Source organism: Sceloporus undulatus, chromosome 1 (genome assembly GCF_019175285.1).
Source record: "Sceloporus undulatus isolate JIND9_A2432 ecotype Alabama chromosome 1, SceUnd_v1.1, whole genome shotgun sequence".
Classification (NCBI taxonomy): domain Eukaryota; kingdom Metazoa; phylum Chordata; class Lepidosauria; order Squamata; family Phrynosomatidae; genus Sceloporus; species Sceloporus undulatus.
In genome coordinates, this window is record NC_056522.1 from 263576395 (window position 1) to 263588926 (window position 12532).

Sequence of the window (12532 nt, forward strand, 5' to 3'; positions counted from 1 at the left end):
TGAGACAATTTCAGAGAGAGATGCTTTTAACCGAAGTGACACAACAATCTGGAAAATATCATTTAGAGGATTTGTTCCAATTCGCAATCTGCTTGTATTCTGTCTCCCTGTAATCTGCAGCAACATGACAGTGTTGTTTGGGTTAAGCTCTATTATGATTTCAAATAAATCAGAAGGAAACAGGCAAACAGTGCACTGAGGCACATTTGAATCACTATATCTGTTTCATCCTTTCAAGGATGATAGTGGTTTTTAAAGTAGTCATTTAGAACTCTGAAAACTCTTGCATGAGGAGCTGCTTTTCTAAAACTCTGGTTATATGAGCTGGTGGGCAGGCAAAGTGAGTGTAGTGGATCACAATCTGCACTATCATATGGATCTTGTAAACAAACAGTGTGCATCTGGTCAGGGCACTGTCAGAAGATGCAATGTAACCCATACTTTTAGATTTCTCCTAAAATCTAGGAGTACCAGACTAGGTACAAAAGGAGTGTCTCAATAGCTAGGACCCAAATAGACAGTTCCCATCACTTTATTTGTTGTTTGCCTTCAAGCTATCTCCAACTTATGGCAATCCTAAGGCCCCTAAAATGTAGCATTGGTACCCATTTTTTTGTATGTTTCTAACATTTGATTCTTTGTTTTGAAAGTTCTAGAATAATAATTTAACCACAGAATCAACTGTAGATGGAAAGAAGCTGGATACTTTCTGGCTAGGTACAGTCCACCCTCTCTATCCACTAACTCTGCATCCACAGATTCAACCGTCCATGGCTTTAAAGTCTTTTTTTAAAAAAATAATAATCCAAAAACCAAACCTTGATTCTGCCATTTTATATAAGGGACACCATTTTTCCTGGTTGTTGTTGTGTGTCTTCAAGTCATTTTTGGCTTAAGGCAAACCTATCATGGGGTTTTCTTAACAAGATTTGTTCAGAGACGATGTCATTATCTTTTTACTATGCTAGTGTATATAATGGGACTTAAACATCCACAGATTTTGGTATCCATGGGAGGGGTTCATGAAACCAAACACCAGCAGATAACAGCTCCCCCAATCTTACACGGGAAATGGAAATAAATGCTTTCTAAAAAGTTGTTTTTATGTGTCCTCTAGTCGTTCCTGGTTTATGACGACTCCAAGGGAAACTTATGACAGGGTTTTCTTGGCAAGAGGGGGTTTGCCCATGCCTTAATCTAGTGATTCCCAAACTTTAGTTCCCCAGGTGTTTTGGATTTCAACTCACTGAAGCCCCAGCTAGCTTGGCACAACAGCCAGGAATTCTTGCAGCTGAAGTCCAAAACAACTGGAGGACCAAAGTGTGGGAACCACTGCGCTTAATCCAAGGCTGAGAGAATATGACTTGCCAAAGGTTACCCAGTGGGTTTCCATGCCTGAGCAGGGATTTTCATTCTGTTCTCCAGAGTCAGTCCAATACTCAAAGAGCTGCACAATGCTGGCATTCTTTGGAGGGGTGGGGAAAGGGCTCCTAGGTAAATATTTAAAAATTCCCTAACTGCTGGAACTCGGGCTATTGAAGATGAAGATGCCAGCCACAGATGCTGGCGAAACGTCAGAAAGAAACTCTACTAGAACATGGCCACATAGCCCGAAAAATCCATTAAAAACTTGGGCTATTGAGTCAATCTATGTGTTGTTATTCTTACCATGGATCGATTGAACTTTAAGTACTTTAAGTAAAGGATAACTTTATCTTCCATGTTAAAAATTATGAAATGAGTTATTGTAAGATTCAACAAACATAACAAACGTATGTGTGTCTTTGCCAATAATTGTATGAATTATCTTGATAGCACGTCTTTAGGTTTATATCAGTGATAGCTATAAATGTGCTACTGTGTCTTTCCAATATAATTAAAGCTAATATTCTAATAATTTTGCTGGAAATGGGCCAAAATGTTTCAAGAGGAAGATGTGTAACAGCAATATGCTGATATCCAAATACAATAATATAAGCTTATGCACAGTAGCTTCCTCTTGAATCCTCCAGATATTTTGACTGTTACATCCATTAGCCCCAGCCATATGGCTCATGGGCAAGTATAATGGGAATTTTCAGTTAATATATCTGCAAAGACCTAAGATGCAGAAAGCTGTTCAAGAGTGTTCCAACTTCCCTATTCCAAGTCTCTGCTGAGAATTGTCTTTCCTTCCTCATCTATCTGGAGGTGTTTGGTGATAAGCCAAGAACTTGTTGCTCCTATTTACATTGTTTAGAAGAAATAACAGGAGCAGGAATTGAACACTTATGTTCTAACGCTATGGTCAACACGGAATAGCGGTCTATAAATAAAACTTATTATTATTATTATTATTATTATTATTATTATTATCTTGCTTTATACTTTTTTCATAAACATTAGTGCAAACAAAACAACATCTTTCCAAGGGGATTCTTGTATACACCCAAAAGCACATTTCCTTAAGCAACAGCACAGTGGGAGAATGTTTAGCACACCATTGTGATGTGCTAAAATTGATCATCTGGCAATTCCAGATGAGAGATTTTGACAAATGAGCCTCCATCATGTGAAGTTGCACTGTTGGGGTACAAGGTAGCCTCCTTGTGGCCTAACAACAGTATACCACTTGCAAACTAGTCGAATAAAAACCTGCTAGTCCACTCAAATGTTTTACTGTTTCATATGTTCATAGATAATCACGTTAGTCATTTGTGAAATTCATAGTAAGAAAGTAAGAAAGGAAAGAACCCACTTTCTTGTAGTTTATAAAGACACCTATGAGAGTAAGGAGAGAAAGATGCCATCAAGCTTTGGCTCTTCCCATCTCTGTTGCCCTACTTCCAGCTCCAGGAGGGGCGCTATTTTTGTGTGTTTCAATGTGTTTGTGATGTCTTTTTCACTATACCTTCAATTACGGTTTGTACCTATATAGAATGGGATCCCCCCCACACACACACACATATTGCTTCTTCCTAGGGTTATTCTGCTTGGGGTGAAGCAGGAGGGGCAGGTGCTATGGTGATGATGATGCACTTGCTTGATTGAGGACACGGGACCCAGGTGTGAAATGGGTTTCTTTCTGTAACTTCAATGCGCTCTGAATCTCCTTGTTGTTATTTTGTTAAATCTTTCCCTTTTTTGCTATGAGCATGATGTGAGTGAGATATCTCTTCATTAGGTCTCTTAATACGGATTTTTAGGTGTATCATGGAATTGCACACACAATGATGATACAATGGGACCTTGATTCTCCTAGATTATATGCTCTCATTTAAAACGTATAAGATAAGTTTTGAAATTTGCTAACTGAGCTAATGCCGTCATGTATTATAACTGTAATGATGGTTACTGAACTTATTTGTTTTTGTGAAATTCTTTGAGTGCAATATGTTGTGGGAAATGCAGTTCACATTTTGGCTGATATCCTGTTAGACATCTGCAGGCATAAAGCCAACTTATGCCTGTATATGCTACTATTGATTATCATTGTGGAGGATGGTATTTCCTTCCTCCCCACACAGTGACCACAGTCCCCCCACATGGCCATTCCATGCCTGGCAAGAGGTAGGGGGGATGAGAGAAGCATCTGGCTATGTCCTCATAGCCAAATGTGAAATGATTACATCAGCTACTGAGACCTCCAGAAGAGCTTAGCAGATGATGTAACACTTTGCAGGACAGAGCCAGATGTTTCTGCGATCCCCCTCTGCTCTCCACCAGGCATATAATGGCCATGCCAGGGGCCGGTGGGCTTCAACAGCTCTACAAGAGGTCTGGGAACTATAAATGGCACAACATATTTCAGTTCCACATTCAGTACTACTATTTTACTCTGGGCCATGCAGGATTGTGTCCAAAGAGCTCGTTAGCGTTTGGGATGCCTGAAGGGAACTCTTACCTGCCATGAAACCAGTAGTTATTTAGAATCTTACACTGCAAGGAGTCACAGGAACAGAACAACTTGAAACATTATTATTAAACACAATTGATCTAAATCCATTTGAAGAGCTCAGCCAGTGTGGCTGACATGGGGCACTTTACCTAGGCTGAAAAGTAGTGACTGAAATTTAAAATTCACAGCTGATTGGGGATGTGATCCCAAATCTCCTGGACAAAATCTAGCATTTCTTTTCCCCGATTGGTTTTTCACAAAGGTGCCATTCATCCTGTCTTTTGAGAAAGCAATGCTGAGAGGGACTCCTGATGGATTCATGACATTGCATGATGGCTGTGAGAACTTAGCGTCTCCTGAAACTGGTTTAAGTCTTCATAAACTGTAAAGCTGTAAGGATTTGTGTCATTACCATCTCTCACCCTCGCAGGCAAGGCAGACAGCTCTGCTTTAAACACAACAAATCAACAGATTGCTATGAGCACTTAGAGGGTACAATCCAGTGGAGAGTTAATCATGTCTAAGAGCATTAATTTCAAAAGGCCTGAAAATGTCTGTGCTGCATTTTGGCCTTTGTCTTTTAATCAGTCACCAGTAAAAAACACAAGAAAACATGTCTTTTACTTTATACATTCAAGCAATTCCAAATTAGGAAATACTGAATAACAGAGAAAATGAAATGATCAGCAGTGTAAACTTACATTTTCCCATAATGGAGCAAGGGCAAATCAGGAATCGATTGAAACTACAAGTGGGAATGACCCAGTGTTGCTCAAATATTTGATTCAAGTGTTTTCCTTAAAATTCTAGGGATCATTTCCAATTATCTTTCTTTCCTTCAACCCTTTCATTTTTATATCTTTGCCAAAAATTCCATAGAAAAAAGTTTTTGTGAAACTGATTGGCATTTTGAAGCAAATTGCACAAGATTTTGCATGACTGTATATTAGATATGAATGAACCTAACTTGAAGTTTTCTTGACAAGATGGAGGAGGAGGTTTGTCATTGTCTTCCCCTGAGCATGTGACTTGCCCCAGTGGGCTTCATGGCCAAGCAGGAATCAAAACCTGGTCTCCGAAGTCATAGTCCAACACTCAAGAGATCAGAAATAATGTGAAGAATTCCTGACTGGTAGCACTTGTCAGTTCCCATGTCAGTAGGGGCAGTGATTATTTGCTCTGGAGTTTAGTTTGAACTTTAAAGGAGCTATCCAAGGTGTTAAAGTTATTTTGAGGATAGCATTTAGCATCTTGAACATTCCTATAAAGTTTAGAGAAATACATCGTGGCACTATGGAAGCTACCAGACATCACTCCCCATGGCCTGTTTCTTTCACTCCAGGGGCCCTGCAGCCACATATTTCAAACTTCCTGATAGAACTTTCACTTCCCTTAATTCAACAGCGGAAGATAATACTTCTTGCCCTGCAAGATTATCCTTTGAACCAGCTCAGGTTCATTTGGCAAAGACCTCATACATAACACAAAGGTAAGGAGAAGCTAATGGGGGCTGTTGAGTCAGTAGAAGCCCAGATATGCTGGCTTTGTTAAGACTGAAAAATGTTTTTCTTAAGAGCTCTGAATGAAGCTCTGCAGCACAGAGTGGTCTTTTCAGCAACTAGCTTTCAAAAGAGGCCACTTGAGAAGTGAGTAAGGGCCAGAAAGTTAAGCTTCACACTCATCCCTACCTCTTGAAGTAGACTGGTGTCATATTAATTGGCCACAAGCACCACTTTTTTCATATTTCTATTCCCCCCAAGTGAGCAAGTAAAGGATGCTTCTTGAGCAAGTTAGGAGGCGTCAGCTGTTGTCTCCTACAATATGATTTTCTTGATTAGCTTAGTTTCATTTGGAGAATACACATTTCCACTAATTACATATTTCTATTTGTATTTTATCTGTATTCTTGTTGTATATGAACCCAAGGGGCCAATGATTAAAATATATCCACAGAAAGTTATGACTTTACACTGAATGCCCTGAATGGACTATTACTATTCCTGACCTCAAGCTTTAACTCATCTCTCATTCTTTGAGTAGGAGGTGTTGTTGTGGTTTTTTTGCTGCTGCAGCAAGATTCCCTAAAGGGCCTCTTTGGGCCAGCTCAAAGGATTCTGGCACAACAACCCATATACAACGTTGATTCTTCTTCCTTATTCTTCTCAAGCTACATGCTTTAGGACAGATAATAAACTAGAGCACAATTTTCCTCCATGCAGAAGAAGATCATAGTCTACGTACGCATCATTATGAACAGGCTATGTATGTGAAATGTAATACTCAGGCATTACTAGTAAGATGTCACATTAAATATCTACTCATAACAAAAATGCTAGATTTCAACAATACATTGGATGCTTTCGAACACAATTGTAGCCCAGCTATAGAAAATGCCATTTAAGAAGGGCATTAAAACTAAGCAGGTTTGTCGCTTTTACCACTTTCGTTTCCAGCCAGCTTCAAGTCCACAGACTGCTATGCAAAATGCAGAATAATAAACATTACACACCATTTTATTTTTACATCAAGACGTGTTTAATCCATGTGATTTCTTTTTCATCTGGCAATCATTAAAAGACACAGGAGGTTACCTAACAACAAAATAGGGCTATCTTAAAACGAAAGAATGCTGTGTAATTCAGGAACAAGCATACTGCATGGCAAATATTGATTGGTTTTGATAAACAGTATTGATTCCAGGCAGGGAGGGAGATTTTGCAGCTGGAACTTTGCTCCAACAGCTGTCTGTACATGATATACAGATTTCTATCATCCCAGTTGGGAATTATTTTTACCACCAGACTACTCCCTCCTCCTCCTTCTCCCTCTTGGAGGATTAACACAACCACATGCTTTTGACTTGCTAATTATTGTTTAAATATCTTGTAGCACCAGGCTATTTGAAGAGCTGTATCTTCCCATCTGAACCTGCCAGATCTCTAAGATCTGCAGGGGAGGCACTTCTCTTTCTCCTACCACCTTCACAGGCAGGATTGGCAGAATGAGTGAGAAGGCCTTCTCTGTGGCTGCTCCCACACTTTGGAACTCCCTCCCTGGGGATGCTTGGATGGCTCCTCACCTTTACTTTCTTTTCCAGCCAATGTATGGAAACTGATTTCAATAAAAATGATTTTTTTTTTGCTGCTATACTGTTTTTAATCTGTTTTTTAAAATCTGTTTTAAATTAAAATTTTAATTGGTTTTAATTCTGTTGATTTTTCATAATGCCTTAATATTGGTTTTTCTACATTTTTATTATATGTGTTTTATTGTATTCTGTCTTTTTGTAAGCTACTTTGGGTCTCAGCCCAGGAGAAAGGCTGTATATAAAAGCATGGATGGATGGGTGGGTGGCATCTTCCACTGCACTCCTGTTTGCCCTAAAATATAAATCAAATTGATTCTATCAAATTCAGAAATAATGAATGAGCACAAGGAGGTCACAGATGCAATACAACAGGGAGACACTGTTGTGAAAAAGCTTTCAACCCAAAGACTGGCCCTACCATTGGGCAACATAAGGTAACCATTTCAGGCAGTCATGAAGGTCAAGATTTCTTATTGTTATTTTTATTGGCAAATAGGAGAAGAGATGTCTGTGGGATTTTTGTCTCAGCTGTCCAAATAGTTCAGCTGACTTTTGGCACTCTCTACCTTACCTTGGATGGGTTTAGGGGAGAGTGACTTTTACTGCTCCCACTCAGGACAACATGTCTTTGGCTGACCCAGGTCTCCTCATGAGTGGAGGTAAGGCTAATGGGAGAAAACAACACACCAGCTATGGTTATACCTGGTTGCTGCATAAAACAGGGTTTGGGAATAGGTGGGAATATAAAGAAAAGGGATGGAATATTTCTTACAGATGGATAACTGGGGGGGGGGTGCATCCACAATGCACAATTATAGTGCTTTAATAGCACTTTAGCTGCCATGCCTTCATCTTACAGAATCATGGGAACTGTAGTTTAGTGAAATATTATTTGCTAGGGAGCTATGATGTTCAAGGGGTGTAACAGAACTCATACTAGAAATCCCAGGTTTCTATTAGATGAAACAATGACACTTAACATGATATCAAAGCATTATAAATGCACAGTGTGAAAACACCTTGTTGTGGATACAAAAAGGGTGAGGTAAAGTTTGGATAGGACTGGAAGGAAAGAGGCAAACACGAATAAGAGGAGAATTTTAATTTGGCAGTTTAGTTTAAAAGACGGTGGCTGGTAGAGAGACCACTAAGAACACAAAGAAAGGATTTTGGATTGCTTGAGAGGCAGGAACATAGGGATGGTTAGGGTAAAGTGTTAGAAGAATCAAGCAGGAAAGCTGCAGGAAGTGGGCAGAGAGGTCACTGGAACAGTCCCAAAATCCTACAATTAAACGTGTTAAGATAGGAAGCAGAATCCCTTCTCTCCACCTTCCAGTTAAACAACTCTGGGTACAGTAGCAGAAAAACAGCAAGGGGGTGTTACACATACAGGAAACTGACTGTCGATTTATTTTGCAGATGGTGACATTGGCTGTAGCATTTTCTCTGAAAAATGGATCAACAACAATTAGGAAAATTAGGAAAATGAAGAAAGTGTTACTTCTCCTCCTCCTCTTCTACCAGTGCTGCAGCTAGCTCTGAGTAGCACCTTGGCAGCACTGGCCAAATTACAAAAAAGAAAGTTTGGGCCAGGAGGTATCGAACATGTAAGTATGTGTTTCCACACACATGCACCAGGCCAAAAGGATGCTGCAACAGCACAATTGTTAAAAAATAGCCTACTCTCTTCCTGTCTCACATAGAAGAGAAGGATCTGCAGCTTCTACCCGATGAAGACACTCTGATTTTGTTTTGGTGGGTCTATGTCCCAACATGTACACCTTGGTCAGGTCATACCTTGCCATTTGCAGTGCTATTTCTCACACACTTTGGGGGTCACTGCTTTCTGGACTTTGGAAGAGTGGGTTAGTTGTAGTACCCCCACAATTCAGACCTGAACAGCGATCTGCCAACAAGTTCCTTTGCACCCCAAATGGTATTTCCTGCAAACACCGCACCCTTGTGTGAGAAAAAAGACACAGCAACATGTCTATATTGCTAAACAACCTCATACAAAATACAAGATAGATTAATATTTTTATTATTATTGGGTTCCATTCTCCCATTCAACAGATTTCTAGATGGAAGCTTCTCCATTACACACAGTTCAGACATCAGAATTGTGTCAAAATAATTTTTAAAGGAAATTAATACAGAGCTGTAAATATAGACTTATACATATAAACATCCTAGCAAGTTTTATTATTCTGCTCACCACCAGAAAATACCTGAATTTCTAAAAAGCCATAAAACTCTTATAAATGCTTAGGAAAATTATTAAATACACAACTGATCTGGGATTTCAAAAGATATATGTTTGGGAATTATTTTTTATTTTTGGTTTGCAGTAAATTGAAGAAGGCATTAAAACAGCAATGGGAATCAGGTAGTTAACTGATTAAGTTGTATGCGTCCATTTGTCCCCACCTGGTGTCCAAAAGCGAGGACTCGGTTCCATTTGGGCACACAAGAATTACTTGAAAAATACCTTGACAAGATGCCTTTTTTCAGATTAAAGACTGCACAAATGTTTTTGCATGAGCACTCTCAGAAACATTTATGTCCTCTTGCTTACAGTCCAAGGTGATGTCAAGGTGCACAAGCCTGGAAAAAGGAGCAATTTATTCAGTAACCCAGATTTACCAACTGTATAAGCACCATATTCCACCATTTGTTCTGACAGTTCCAAAACTGAATGACAGAAGAAGGTCATTCCCCCAAAAGGGCTTTGTTGGTTATTGTTTTAGTGCAGAGATTTTAAATGTCAAAGGCTTTGGCTTTCCATAGGTAAAGGAAAGGAACTGCTTCTGTATTGACTTAGCAAAAGATCCCCATTTCATAACACTAAAGTACTCTGGGTCATCAAATGAAACTTACTGGCACACAGCAAATAGTTTAAGTTATTTGTTGCCAAATAATGTGAAGATGGCCACTGGTTTAGATAACTCTAAGAGGCAGATTAGACTAATTTGTGGGCGGTAAGATGATTAGTCACTGTTAGCCAAGACAAATGGGAACAGCAAGATGTTGATGATTCGTTCATGTTAGTTCTTGTAAAGGAAGGTGGAATACATGTTTAAAATTTAGAACAAGTTAGCTCTCAGACGAAATAAAGGCAACCAAGAATGACTCAATATATTAACAATTTAAAACATAATTTACACCATAACACTAATACAGCAGCAATAAAATAATTTAAAACATAGGCACAGTTAAAGCCAGTTTAATATTACAACCATTTTCAAATGAAATGTCTTCCTGAAAAGGATGCTTTAAAAAAAAGCCACCAGTTTATAGAAGGCCATAACAGATGGGGCAGGATTACACACAATATTCTGGGTGGTCTTTAGGGGCAGAGGTCCATTAGAGATTTTGTTTACCTCAGAAGATTTTGTACGTGCTCCGTGTGTGCTAGGGTTAGAAAGGGGTGTCCTTTCCGGATGTTCCCAATCTTAGTACGCGCAGAGCGCGCACAAAATGGCGGCGGCCATTCCACACGGCCGCCGCCGTTACAAAGTCACGAGCACACCACCTCTATATGGGGCGGCGTGGACGTGACGTCATCACGCCGCGCCAGGGCGAATAGTGTACCCCTTCCCCGGCCGCAAAAGGAGCTCCAAAACGGAGCTCCTTTTGCCGTTTGTGTCGCTGGGCGCAGCCTTCAGATGGCTGTGCACAGCAATGCAGAGGAGAAAGGGGCCAAGCGGCTCCTTTCTCCTCCTCCCCGCTGCTGCGGGGTGTCCTTGGGGCTTGAAGCCCCAAGGACACCCCTTTCCAGGCTGCGGGGAAGGAACCTTTTGCCGCTTCCCTGCAGCCTGGAAAGCAGTGGATCGGGGCCTCAGTGGCTGCCGCTCTGGCCGCTGAGGCCCCGATCCGGCTGGGAAAGGGGTGGGTGCAGGCCGCCGCTTTTCGGCGGTCTGTAACCCGCCATAGTTTTTTTTTATAAAGTAGATGGTTCTGATTCACTTTGCACATGGTTCATTCACCCAGATGGGAGATTATCCCACATTTGACCTGCCTTTCCTTGGTTCCTACTAGAAACCAAAGATGTTTCTGATTTATATCTATTTTTCAAATCCACACAATGCACAAACAATGAAACATAATAATCAATAATCAAAACTAAGGCTTCTGTTTGTCTCAATAAGTAGGCAGGAGATATTTAATTTTTCTATAGTTTTTTGTGGGTTTTTTGGGCTATATGGCCATATTCTAGAAGAGTTTCTTCCCGACGTTTTCCCAGCATCTGTGGCTGGCATCTTCAGAGAATGCTTGCCTGGAAAGGAGTTGGGTATATCTTCTCTGAAGATGCAAACCACAGATGCTGGTGAAACGTCAGGAAGAAACTCTTTTAGAACATGGCCACATAGCCCAAAAAATCCACAAAAAACTATGGATGCCAGCCATGAAAGCCTTCGACTTCACATTTAAGTTTTCTGTTTGTGAATATGATAAGGATTTAATAATTAGTTTTTTGTGGGTTTTTTTGGGCTATGTGGGGAAAAACCCACAAAAAACTATGGATGCCGGCCTTGAAAGTCTTCAACTTCAGATTTAATAATTATCTTCCAGATGTTCTTATTGACAAATTTGATTAGCCAGTAGCAAAATGCTTCAGCAGATAATAGTCTCAGACTTAGAAATCTTTTGCAGCTTGAAAGCAGTGGATTCAATCGACTTTACTTTTCTGAATACGTGGTCTTCCTGGTACATTTACAGTGTGGGAGACCACTTTCACCCATTTATAATTTAGTTGTTCTTTTTCCCTATACTCAGACTGTATTATTATTTAGATCCCACTTTTCCAAATTTTCATAGCTTAACATTGCTTGAGTTTGACCACTGCCACACCATCTGGCCTAGTACTTTGGGGGCGGGGGGCAGGGTTGTTTGTTTGTTCTTCCTCCGTCTCCTAATATATTATAAATCCTAGCCCAGTTAAAGGTTCCAAAGAACATAAGAGCTTGCACACTTTGTTGACTTTTTTAGATACACTTAAGTGTACCTTTAGAAATGGACTGACATATACAAAAGCTCATGCTAAAATAAATGAATTAATCTCAAATGTGATGCTGGGTTTCTTCAACCTCCTCTTTCTTATCATGAATACTTTTGTACCTAATGATTACTGACTAAATAACCAGTAGAGTAATTGCATGACTGTAAAGTTTGCTTTTTATCTGAGTTTGGCTTCCTTTGGATTCACTCCCTACTAGAGACTTATTGTGGTATTTCTGGATATTTACACTTACATGGACATTACTACACATAGCTTTTAAACTGCAATTACACCAGGAAAGAAGCAGCATCGGCCATACTCATTGCATGATGACAATCCTAATCCATAGCCTTGCTGTCCCAGCCCTGTCTCTTTTCATTGACGAGGAAAAGCCATCAATGACCTGGCAAGCACGCAAGTCCCCAAGTGTGAAAAGCCACTCCTGGGGCAGTTGTGTGGTTGCAGTGTCAGTGTCCCCTCATCACCCCAGTCTCCCCACCTAATCACTATTCCATATTACCTTTAGTACCTTTAATTCTTTTTCTTTTCTTTCTTTTGACTTCAATTG